Source organism: Dermacentor silvarum, chromosome 6, assembly GCF_013339745.2.
Source record: "Dermacentor silvarum isolate Dsil-2018 chromosome 6, BIME_Dsil_1.4, whole genome shotgun sequence".
NCBI lineage: Eukaryota > Metazoa > Arthropoda > Arachnida > Ixodida > Ixodidae > Dermacentor > Dermacentor silvarum.
In genome coordinates, this window is record NC_051159.1 from 158,905,391 (window position 1) to 158,914,729 (window position 9,339).

Below are 9,339 nucleotides of genomic sequence, written 5' to 3' on the forward strand. Positions count from 1 at the left end.
TCTGTTTTTTTTTTCTTTCTTTCTTTTTTTCTCCTAACCTCGCAGAGGCCAACGTTCTCCTTTATCGCCCGGTCAGCGCTCAGGTCTGGTTTTCTACATGTTGCCAAACACAAGCGGAGGTATCCGAGTAGGCGCGGACAAGCGCGTACTGCATTATCGAACGCAACAAGATCATCCGTAAATGCCGCAGGCCTCGCAGAATTTCGGTACTGAATGGCGAACAGATTACAGCGAAGCTGTCAAAGGGGGTTCCGAAGCAGTGTTCGTGCGGTGGTGAAGGCCGGCGTGTGACAGCGTGACCGATATTTCATTTCATTTATTTCACCACAAGGGCCTTCGGGCCCTTATGGTGAAATGGAGTAGGAGTGGCTCGTTCAGGAATTATAGGTGCAATGAAATATAAATGCAAAACAACCTGTATCGGAGCCCCTATTTTGCTTCGGAACGTAATAATAAATGTTTGCATTCGAATAGAAGCCCCCTAATGTGGGCGTGATTTTTCTTTTAGCCAATATCTTATTTTTGGTTCTCATGGTCGTGGTATACAGGCTCCACGTTGGAGTTAAGCTAAAAGTTTGTACGACTTCGGCAGTGAAATGTGACGCCGTGATGCTGCAACGCAGCCTGCGCTTTGCTTTAAAATTTGCTTTAAAACGTATTTAATGATGGCTATAATATGAAAGTTACTTTGAGTATGCATCACTGTTACAACAACTTCCTCGGGCGTCTTTGTCTTTTTTAGCCATGTAATCTGTAGTTAGTTGATTCTCGCGTCGCATTTTGCCGTTGGAGGCCAACTAGGAGTTTGTAAAGCTTCAGCGGTGGAAGCTGATGGCGTTGTCCAGGAACGCGGCCTACTCGGGAGCGCCGAAGCAATCCTATAACCAGAGCGTCGGTGAAGAATCATCGAAATAAGAACTCCCAGCAAACAGGAGATTAGTAATTATGAAGAGTGTGAGAAGTCGCTTGCACAGCTTCATTGTATTTATGTATCAGTTGCTTAAATTGGCATACACCTGCGAAGGATTTTTCTTTCCATATATTATTTTGTCGTACTAATCTTGTTGTTATCATGGACAGTGTAGAAACTTCCAAATCTATAAAGATGTACTGCTACTGCCCTGCAATAGCGCATTCTATGCAGACCATGGTAATGTGAAGTTAACAGGCTCACGCAAAAAAAAAGAAAAATTGAGAGAGAGAAAGACAGGGAGAGAGAAGCGGAAGAACGCGAGAGTACGCGCGCAAATAGAAAAAATAAACGTTAAATTGGCACAAAACTTCATTGGCTGTAATATTTCTGCCGACTACGTTGCAACTGGTAATTACATCTCACAGCGCATGCTAAAACGTGCAAAGATCGAATTCTGTTTCATTCAGGCTCCGAACGTACCGCATGCAGCGGACGGCCTTAAGAATCTACATCTCTTATTCGTGAATCGCGAAAGCGCTTAAAATGAGAGACCGTAATGTTCTACGGTGCTTGCCGACTTCTGCCACCCCTTGCGTTAGCATAATAAAGCGGCGGCGTCTCAAAATTAAGGAATGGGAGAAAAACGCGACCATGACAATCATCACTAACAGGCGCGAAATCGGCCCACCTGATGACGTCAAAGCTGCGCCCAAATTGATGTGACAGTTTTGTCAGCCCCAACCGAGAAGTGGTGTATCCAAGATATGCACCACTGGGATTTCGGCCGCTGAAATGCGATTCCTAATATTTTAAACGTGAGACATTGTAACGGATGTTCCCTCAGTAAACATTACTAAGGCCGAGTTATATAGTGGCGTAGTGCTTTAGGCGCTTCTTTAGCACTAAGGTCATTGGTTTTATACAACCAAGTTGTTTCCGGCCTTAACTCTTGCCATGGCTTCCTCGTGGCAGTGGTTAGTACTGACGTTCCTGTGAATAAGAAATGAGCTATAGTAGGCTACTCTTCTAAGAAAAACAAAAACAAAAAGACGTAATGTGATGTGCAGACTTACAGCTAAGGGAAGTCAATTAAGTCACGCTGTCGACGTAGGCCATTCTCGTTGCAACGCCACGTTGTTCACAAATTTGATTTGTTTCGCGAAGAAGCTCCTTCCTAATTCGACGCCATCGTCGTTAAATTTTTACGCTGGCCTTTTTGCTGCCGCTTCAAGACAGGCGCTTTCGGGTACACATACTCTCAAGTTGAATTTAAACAGTCAGGCATATACTGTTGCCTAACACCGTCTAACCATGACACTTCCTGATGAAATTTGCATGCATTCGAAGGGTGAGACAGAGAGCTTCCAAGCTCCGCTAAAGCTAGCTAGGAGCTTAAAACATCGCCCGAAGCAGTACTCCCACGCACTCGTAAGTGGAGATGGTCAACTGCCAGTATACTACTGAGGGAAGTATTAAAAACCTTTAGCGTCCTGTACAGACGTGCAATGGCATGCAAGCTACGTGAGCCTACATAGAGAAACTGACAGCGGCTCGTGACATTGAAGTTAAGTCAGAGTACGCTCAGTTGTTGTAATGCATGATCGTTTTGCGCTTATCCACTGGCGTAAAGTTTTCGACAGTGGTGTGATTTCGTACAGAAAAACGTCATTATTATTCGGCAAACTCCGGGCGCAAGAAATTAGGAAAGAGCACACCTATACGAAGAGTGGCGTTCATTTGTAATTGACTAAATATAGTTAATGTCCAAAACATTCTTACAGAAAGAGAGAGCGAGATGAGATGCGAAAGGCGGGGAGGTTAGCCGGAAGAAAACATCCAGTTTGCTACCCTGCATTGCGGAAGAGGTAAGGGGAGGCAGAAAGGTAAAAAAAAAAATAAAAGCACAGGCAGAGAGAGAGAGAAAGAGAAAAAAAAACGTAGACAAGCCCACACATAAATAAGAATATGGAAGTGTCGAAGTCGTTCATTTAGGTATCTTGAACGGAGGAACTTCGCTTGCACCTTCAGGTGTAAAGATCATACACGCCGGCATTCCAAGATCGTCCGCTCAGAATTAAAGCGGCAACATTCTTACCGAGATAGTATCAGAGCCCTATAGAGTGCGTACGAGAGGCTCTCATTGTATACAGTGGCGTCTTAACTACGTGCGTCCGACCAACACAGGCTCCTGCTCGACGCTGCATGCGCCAGCCGGAGAAGACTGCTCGCTGCAAAATGATACCTGTGTGCAAAAGTTGAGCGTGAACAATCCAGCGGTTCAGCTAGAAGTGCCGTGAGTAACCGCATGGCTCCTATTTATGGAACACTGTAGTGTGTGGTGTCGTGTTTACACACGTTTACATGATTAATAATTATAATAATAATCAAGTGGGGAAGAAGGCGTGGCAAATAAATTTTATGCAATATATTTCAAGCCTCTGTCGATTTCCTTTTACATTGGAATCGTCTTTCATCTGTTAACCCTAGATGTGAAAATACTCATAAACCGCACTCTATGGTCGACTATTTTACTCAGACATCAAACGGTCCCGCAGGGCTCGATTGTTTATGAGGTCGTGCACATGTTTCCAGCAAAGCGAGAAAGGATTCCTGGTATTATCGCCTGGTTCCGAAAACAAGGAGGGGGAAATGGCTGCAAAAAAACAAGGAGCTGAGGCCCACTGGGTCTACAGTAATAATAACTGAGAATTTGACACACATAAACGGACGATTGCTAAATTTAGCCAAGCCAGGGACTTTTGAGCATGTGTTCCAGTATGCACGGCTTCAGTATAGCAATGTACGGCTGTGTAAAGCAAGAGCAGTGCTGGTACAATGGTGCGGTGTGAGGAAGATATTTGGAAATTAGTTCCATATATACGTTTAGGGAAATAGTTGTTTCTTATGACTAACACGCATCAAAATGATCTGAGGAACATTATTCTAAACGAATCCTCTTGCTTTTAAATTCTATACTTTAGCATTCAATCTGTGCATGCTAAGAGTAATATGTTTTCTGCAGTGTTTCTCGAAAAATTCAAATTCATTGCTTACGGAAACTTGGCTGTCAGGTGGTGACTGTCTTCATCTAGACTGCTAGTCTTCGTTTGACTTGAATAGGAGTGATATGAAAGGTGGAGGAGTATCACTATTAGTGTTAAATGACATGACATGTAATAGGTTAGACCGATTCAGTACTATAACACAATGCTAAGAACTGCTGGCTGTGCTTAGTGACAGGATGCTCCTTAAAGTTGTTTATAGTCCGCCCGAGGGCCGTGTTTATGCGTTTTTTGAATATCTGTCCTCGACTGCGCTTCCCTTCTCTTGGTATCTATTCTGTAACCCTAATGGTCCACCGGTTATCCATCCTACGCATTACATGGCCTGCCCAGCTCCATTTCCTCCGCTTAATGTCAACTAGAATATCGGCTATCCCCGTTTGTTCTCTGATCCTCACCGCTCTCTTCCTGTCTCATAACGTTAGTCCTAAGATTTTTCGTTCCATCGCTCTTTGTGTGGTCCTTAACTTGTTCTCGAGCTTCTTTGTTAACCTCCAAGTTTCTGTCCCATATGTTAGCACCGGTAGAATGCAATGATTGTACACTTTTCTTTTCAACGACAGTGGTAAGCTCCCAGTCAGGATTTGGCAATGCCTGCCGTATGCACTCCAACCCAATTTTATTCTTCTGTAAATTTCTTTCTCATGATCAGGGTCCCCTGCTAGTAATTGACCTAGATAAACGTACTCCTTTACAGACTCTAGAGGCTGACTGGCGATCCTGAATTCTTGTTCCCTTGCCAGACTATTGAACATTATATTTGTCTTCTACATATTCATCTTCAACCCAATTATTACACTTTCTCGATTAAGGTCCTCAATCACCGATTCAGTACTATAACACAATGCTAAGAACTGCTCGATGTGCTTAGTGACAGGATGCTCCTTAATGTTGTTTATAGTCCGCCCGAGGGCCGTGTTTATGTGTTTTTTAAATATCTGTGAAGCAATACTACACTTTGCAGATGAGTATAGTTATGTCGCATTGCCTGGGGAAGACCTGAGTATTGATATCTTGGAGAATTCACCACGGGAAACTAAACTATAGGTACTGCTTGAGTCATACATTTTTGTGAACGTGGTGACGTTGCCGACACGAGTCACCGCTTCTTCAGCGAACATGCTTGATTTACTTACAGTAAAGAAATGAACTACAGTTATATCAGCAGGTGTTATCGATATCTCGCTTAGTGATCACCTCCCTGTTTATGTTGTAGGTAAAAAACATGTGGGCAGCTTGCACTAGTGGTGCAAGGCTAGGGTAAACAGCGGAAGCTGGTGATCGACCTAGCTTATTCCAGGTTTTACTAGGCTTGGTTAAGTTTTTGCTAGGAAATGCTAGGTGCTGCTAGGCACGGTATTCCGAATCGGCTCGCCGCCGACGCGCAGATTCTCGCTTGGCCGCGCGACGCGCTTCAACATGAGCGGCTTCTTCTTCGGGTGTCCGGATCTTCTTTGGTCGTCCCATGTCAAGGCTACATGTACTCGCCACAGAGTCAACGAGAGTTCTGCCGCCGTCGAGGCGGCTCCCGCATTCCAATGCGAGCGGAATGCAAAAACACTCGTGTTCTTGTATTTAGGTGCACGTTAAAGAACCCCAGGTGGTCAAAACTAATCCGGAATCACCCACTGAGGCGTGTCTCATAATCATATTGTGGTTTTGGTGCGTGAAACTCCAGAGGTTAATTTTGAGTTTAAGCAAATGTAGTAAGAATAGCTTTTTGACTTGAACTGCAAGGTATTTCCCGGGAACCTTTGAGTCCGTATTTTGCGGAACTGACGCAAGGTGCCGTGGTGCAAGATGCAGATCCCCCTCTTCCTCCTTTTTACGGCGATGTCTCTTCACCACATAACTACCTTGTTGCGCGGTCAAGCAAACAACTCTGCCAGTAGGGAAAACAGGGGAAAAAAATACTGGGCCCTATTTTCTGAGGATTCTTTTACTACCACTCAATTCACTTCCATTTACCCATCCCGCAATAATCGCCGATCTCCGCGATAGCGGGGAGGCGGCTTTGTGCGAATCAGTGAAGTAAGGAAAAAATAATGGGAAATGAAAATATTCGTGAGCAAGTACGGCCCATGGAAAACGTCAAAGAAACGTTGCATAATTCGGCTCCTTGAAGTCAGCTTCACTGCAACACAGCTTTGTTTAACGGTGAAGCATAGTTTAAATGGAAAGGAACCACTACGCGAAGTATTACGAGCTTTAAAAATGCACCAAATTCGTCGACGATTACTGTCAATATAAGCGAATAGCACGCACGCACGCACGTACGCACGCACGAACGAACGAACGAACGAACGAACGAACGAACGAACGAACGAACGAACGAAACGAACGACCGAGTACGTTTTTCTTGCTGAGTCCGACCACACACTAGCGACCATCGACCACCGCCTTTGATGCATAACAGCTTAATTCCCCGCACTTTCTTTCGGGGCGCAAAGCTTTTAATTTAATTCAGGCAGGAGTCATGCACAATGGCCATTCAAATCGCGATTTTTTTAGGTTGCTTTTTACTTTGCCAAAGACTACGAGGGTCCGTTACGGTCGCGACAAGGTGGTTGAAACAAGGGCTCCAATTATCACAGCCACGTCCGAAATAGCTCTGAAGGCCCTGCCAGTACACTTATTAACCTTCTCGGTGCTCGTACTTTGACAGAAGACGGCGGGTGTGCGCGTGTTTTATTAAGGAACACATATTGTTTCGTGACAGTTGCCTAATACCAGTTTTATTACGCTTCACCGCAATACATTGCTTACGCTTCACCGTGTAACAATAATGTACTGCGGCGAAGTTAACTTTAGGGAAACCGAATTCTGCAACGTTTCTTAGGCCGCTTGCCCTGCCCCTATACCATTTTATGTTTGCCAGCTGTCTTTCCGTCAAACCAAACGCTAAATTGTGTAAAATAAAAACTTATCTCAGGGTTGTTTCGCAGTGTAAGAGTGATATGAGATCAGCCAATCTAATCCACCGTGAAATCGGTAAAGCATCACAAGAGCTTGTTTCTTTCCATAAGTTCCTGTAGTTTTCTTCTTTTCTTTTTATCACATGCCAACAGCATGAACTAAGAAAGCCATACTGAGCCCAATATCGACCGACTTGCTGGAATTATCGTTCATTACAGATGGTGATTACAGATGGTGACTTCCAACTGCGTTGATTTGAACTCATTTTGCCGAACACTTTTATTTACTGCACCACAAAAACGACAATCGCGTTATAACAAAGAGGGAGTGAATTATAGGTTTCCGAAGACAGTTCACAAATATTGCTTATGCTGGACATGTATAACGTCGTTACTTAGACGTGGAACTAGCATAGCATCCGCATTTTCAGTTAATATATTAAGCAGTGTGGTCAGCATTGTATTAAATGTTTTTAAGATTAATATTCTGCACATATAAGCCACATCGAGCATCGAATGCCCATAAACTGAGGCACCTTGGCAAGGATCATTTTGTTTGTGCATTTCCACAGAACGCTATTCACTGACACATTAATTTTCTCGCGACTTGGGAAAGACGCACACCATCGCAAGACAAGCATGTTCCCGCCATCTGGTGAGCGTGGCGCCAGAAATTCAGTGTAATGCATGGCCTCCAAGATTTACCACAATACGCCGCCGGTGCAATCTTGGAGGCACGCTAGAAGGATGTGAGGAGCACCGTTACTAGACGTAATCTAGTAACGTTGGTGAGAAGTGTATGAACTGCGCGGCGGCGCCGTGGAGAGCAACGTTACTAGAACCAACTCGTTGGTTCTATTAACGTTGGTGGAGAGAGCGGCGCCGCAACTCGCTATAATTTGCGGTGCGCAGCCGGTAGAAGGCGCTAGTAGTTCAATGGCCATGTACATTGAACTACTAGCTCCTCACTCATTGAACTAGCGCCTCATTGAACTACTCAAATAGCCTCACATTGAGGCATGATTGAGGCTATTTGAAAAATGAGAGCAGGGGCCGTATTCTGAAACGTTCGCCTATAGGCGAAATTTCTTTTTTCGCTTTCAGGCGTGCGCGCTGATTGGCTGTGGTTGAGCAAAATTGAATGACGTCGGGCTCAACCACCCAATCAGCTCATCCAATTTTGCTAAAACAGCCAATCAGCGCACGCCTGAAAGCGAAAAAATAAATTTCGCCTATAGGCGAACGTTTCAGAATACGGCCCCAGATGGTCGTCTTGCGCTCGCTTTCCCAGTGAAATTTTGTCGAGCTTCTTAGCGCTTAATGGCTGAAAATGTATTACGGAGTACAAGTCGCGCAAGAAAGGTTATTGCTGTTTTGTTTTTTGTTTTTTTGCGCCAAAAAAAGAAGGGGGGGGGGGGGGGGGGGGGCACCATGGCCGCCTGAACAGTGCGTGCAGTCACGCACTGTTGGATTCCAGGGATCCATTCCAAGGATCGTTCCAAGGATCGATTCCTTCAGCCGAGAGACTGTCTGCGAAAAACATTTCGAGCAGACAGTCGTTTTCAATTAATGGACAGCGCAGCACAATCTATTATACTGTTGCAATGCGTAACTATGTTTTACAGCACCAATAAAATGTTATTCTTGTACATGTTCTGCAGCCCTCTCAGTATACTGCCCACACGCTGGGTGCATCCGCAGACATTCATGTTGTCTCTGTTCAGTAAGCGCCTGTAGTCTCGTAGGTGCCCCCGAAACAATCACGCGATAGAATAATTATGTAGTGGTTTTAGGTCGTCGCATCGAATCACATAAGTTGAATTCGAATAACACTACTGATACTACTTCCGTTATCGTGAGTACACTCTTTGGCACGAATAATTAAGGAATATGCATGAATGGGCTAGTTTCATTGCTATGTGTGCACAACTTCGTAACGACAGGTTCATCCTGCTAGAAACTGCGTAACCATGCATGATTAAACACGTTGGACGCGAAGGTGGCTAGCGAAAATGAAAATGCACACCTTGCTTGATGACGGACACTTAATTATTCATAACTAAAGAAGACATCTGAGCCAATGATTCGTACAACAGCGAATGCGGGTTGCCCATCATGCAGGCGTTCAAATTTATCTACGCAATACGGCTATAATACTGAAAATCAGTAAATTCCGACTAGGCTCCTTCGAGGTATTTAAGCTGCAGAAGCCGCTATTGAACGCAAAAAGTGAAAGTGCCAGTGGCGCACCGACGGGGAGGGGGGGGGGGGGGGGAGGTTCGGGTGTTGTAACTCCTCCCCCCCCCCTTCCCCTCCACGCGTCCAGCCCCACCAGTCCAACGCGTCTCTCTCTCTCTCTCTCTTTCAGTGCTCAGTTCACATTGCCCTTACAATTCAGGAGGTGGCTCGAGGTCGAATTTTCCTGATTAACAAAAACACTCTACACTGT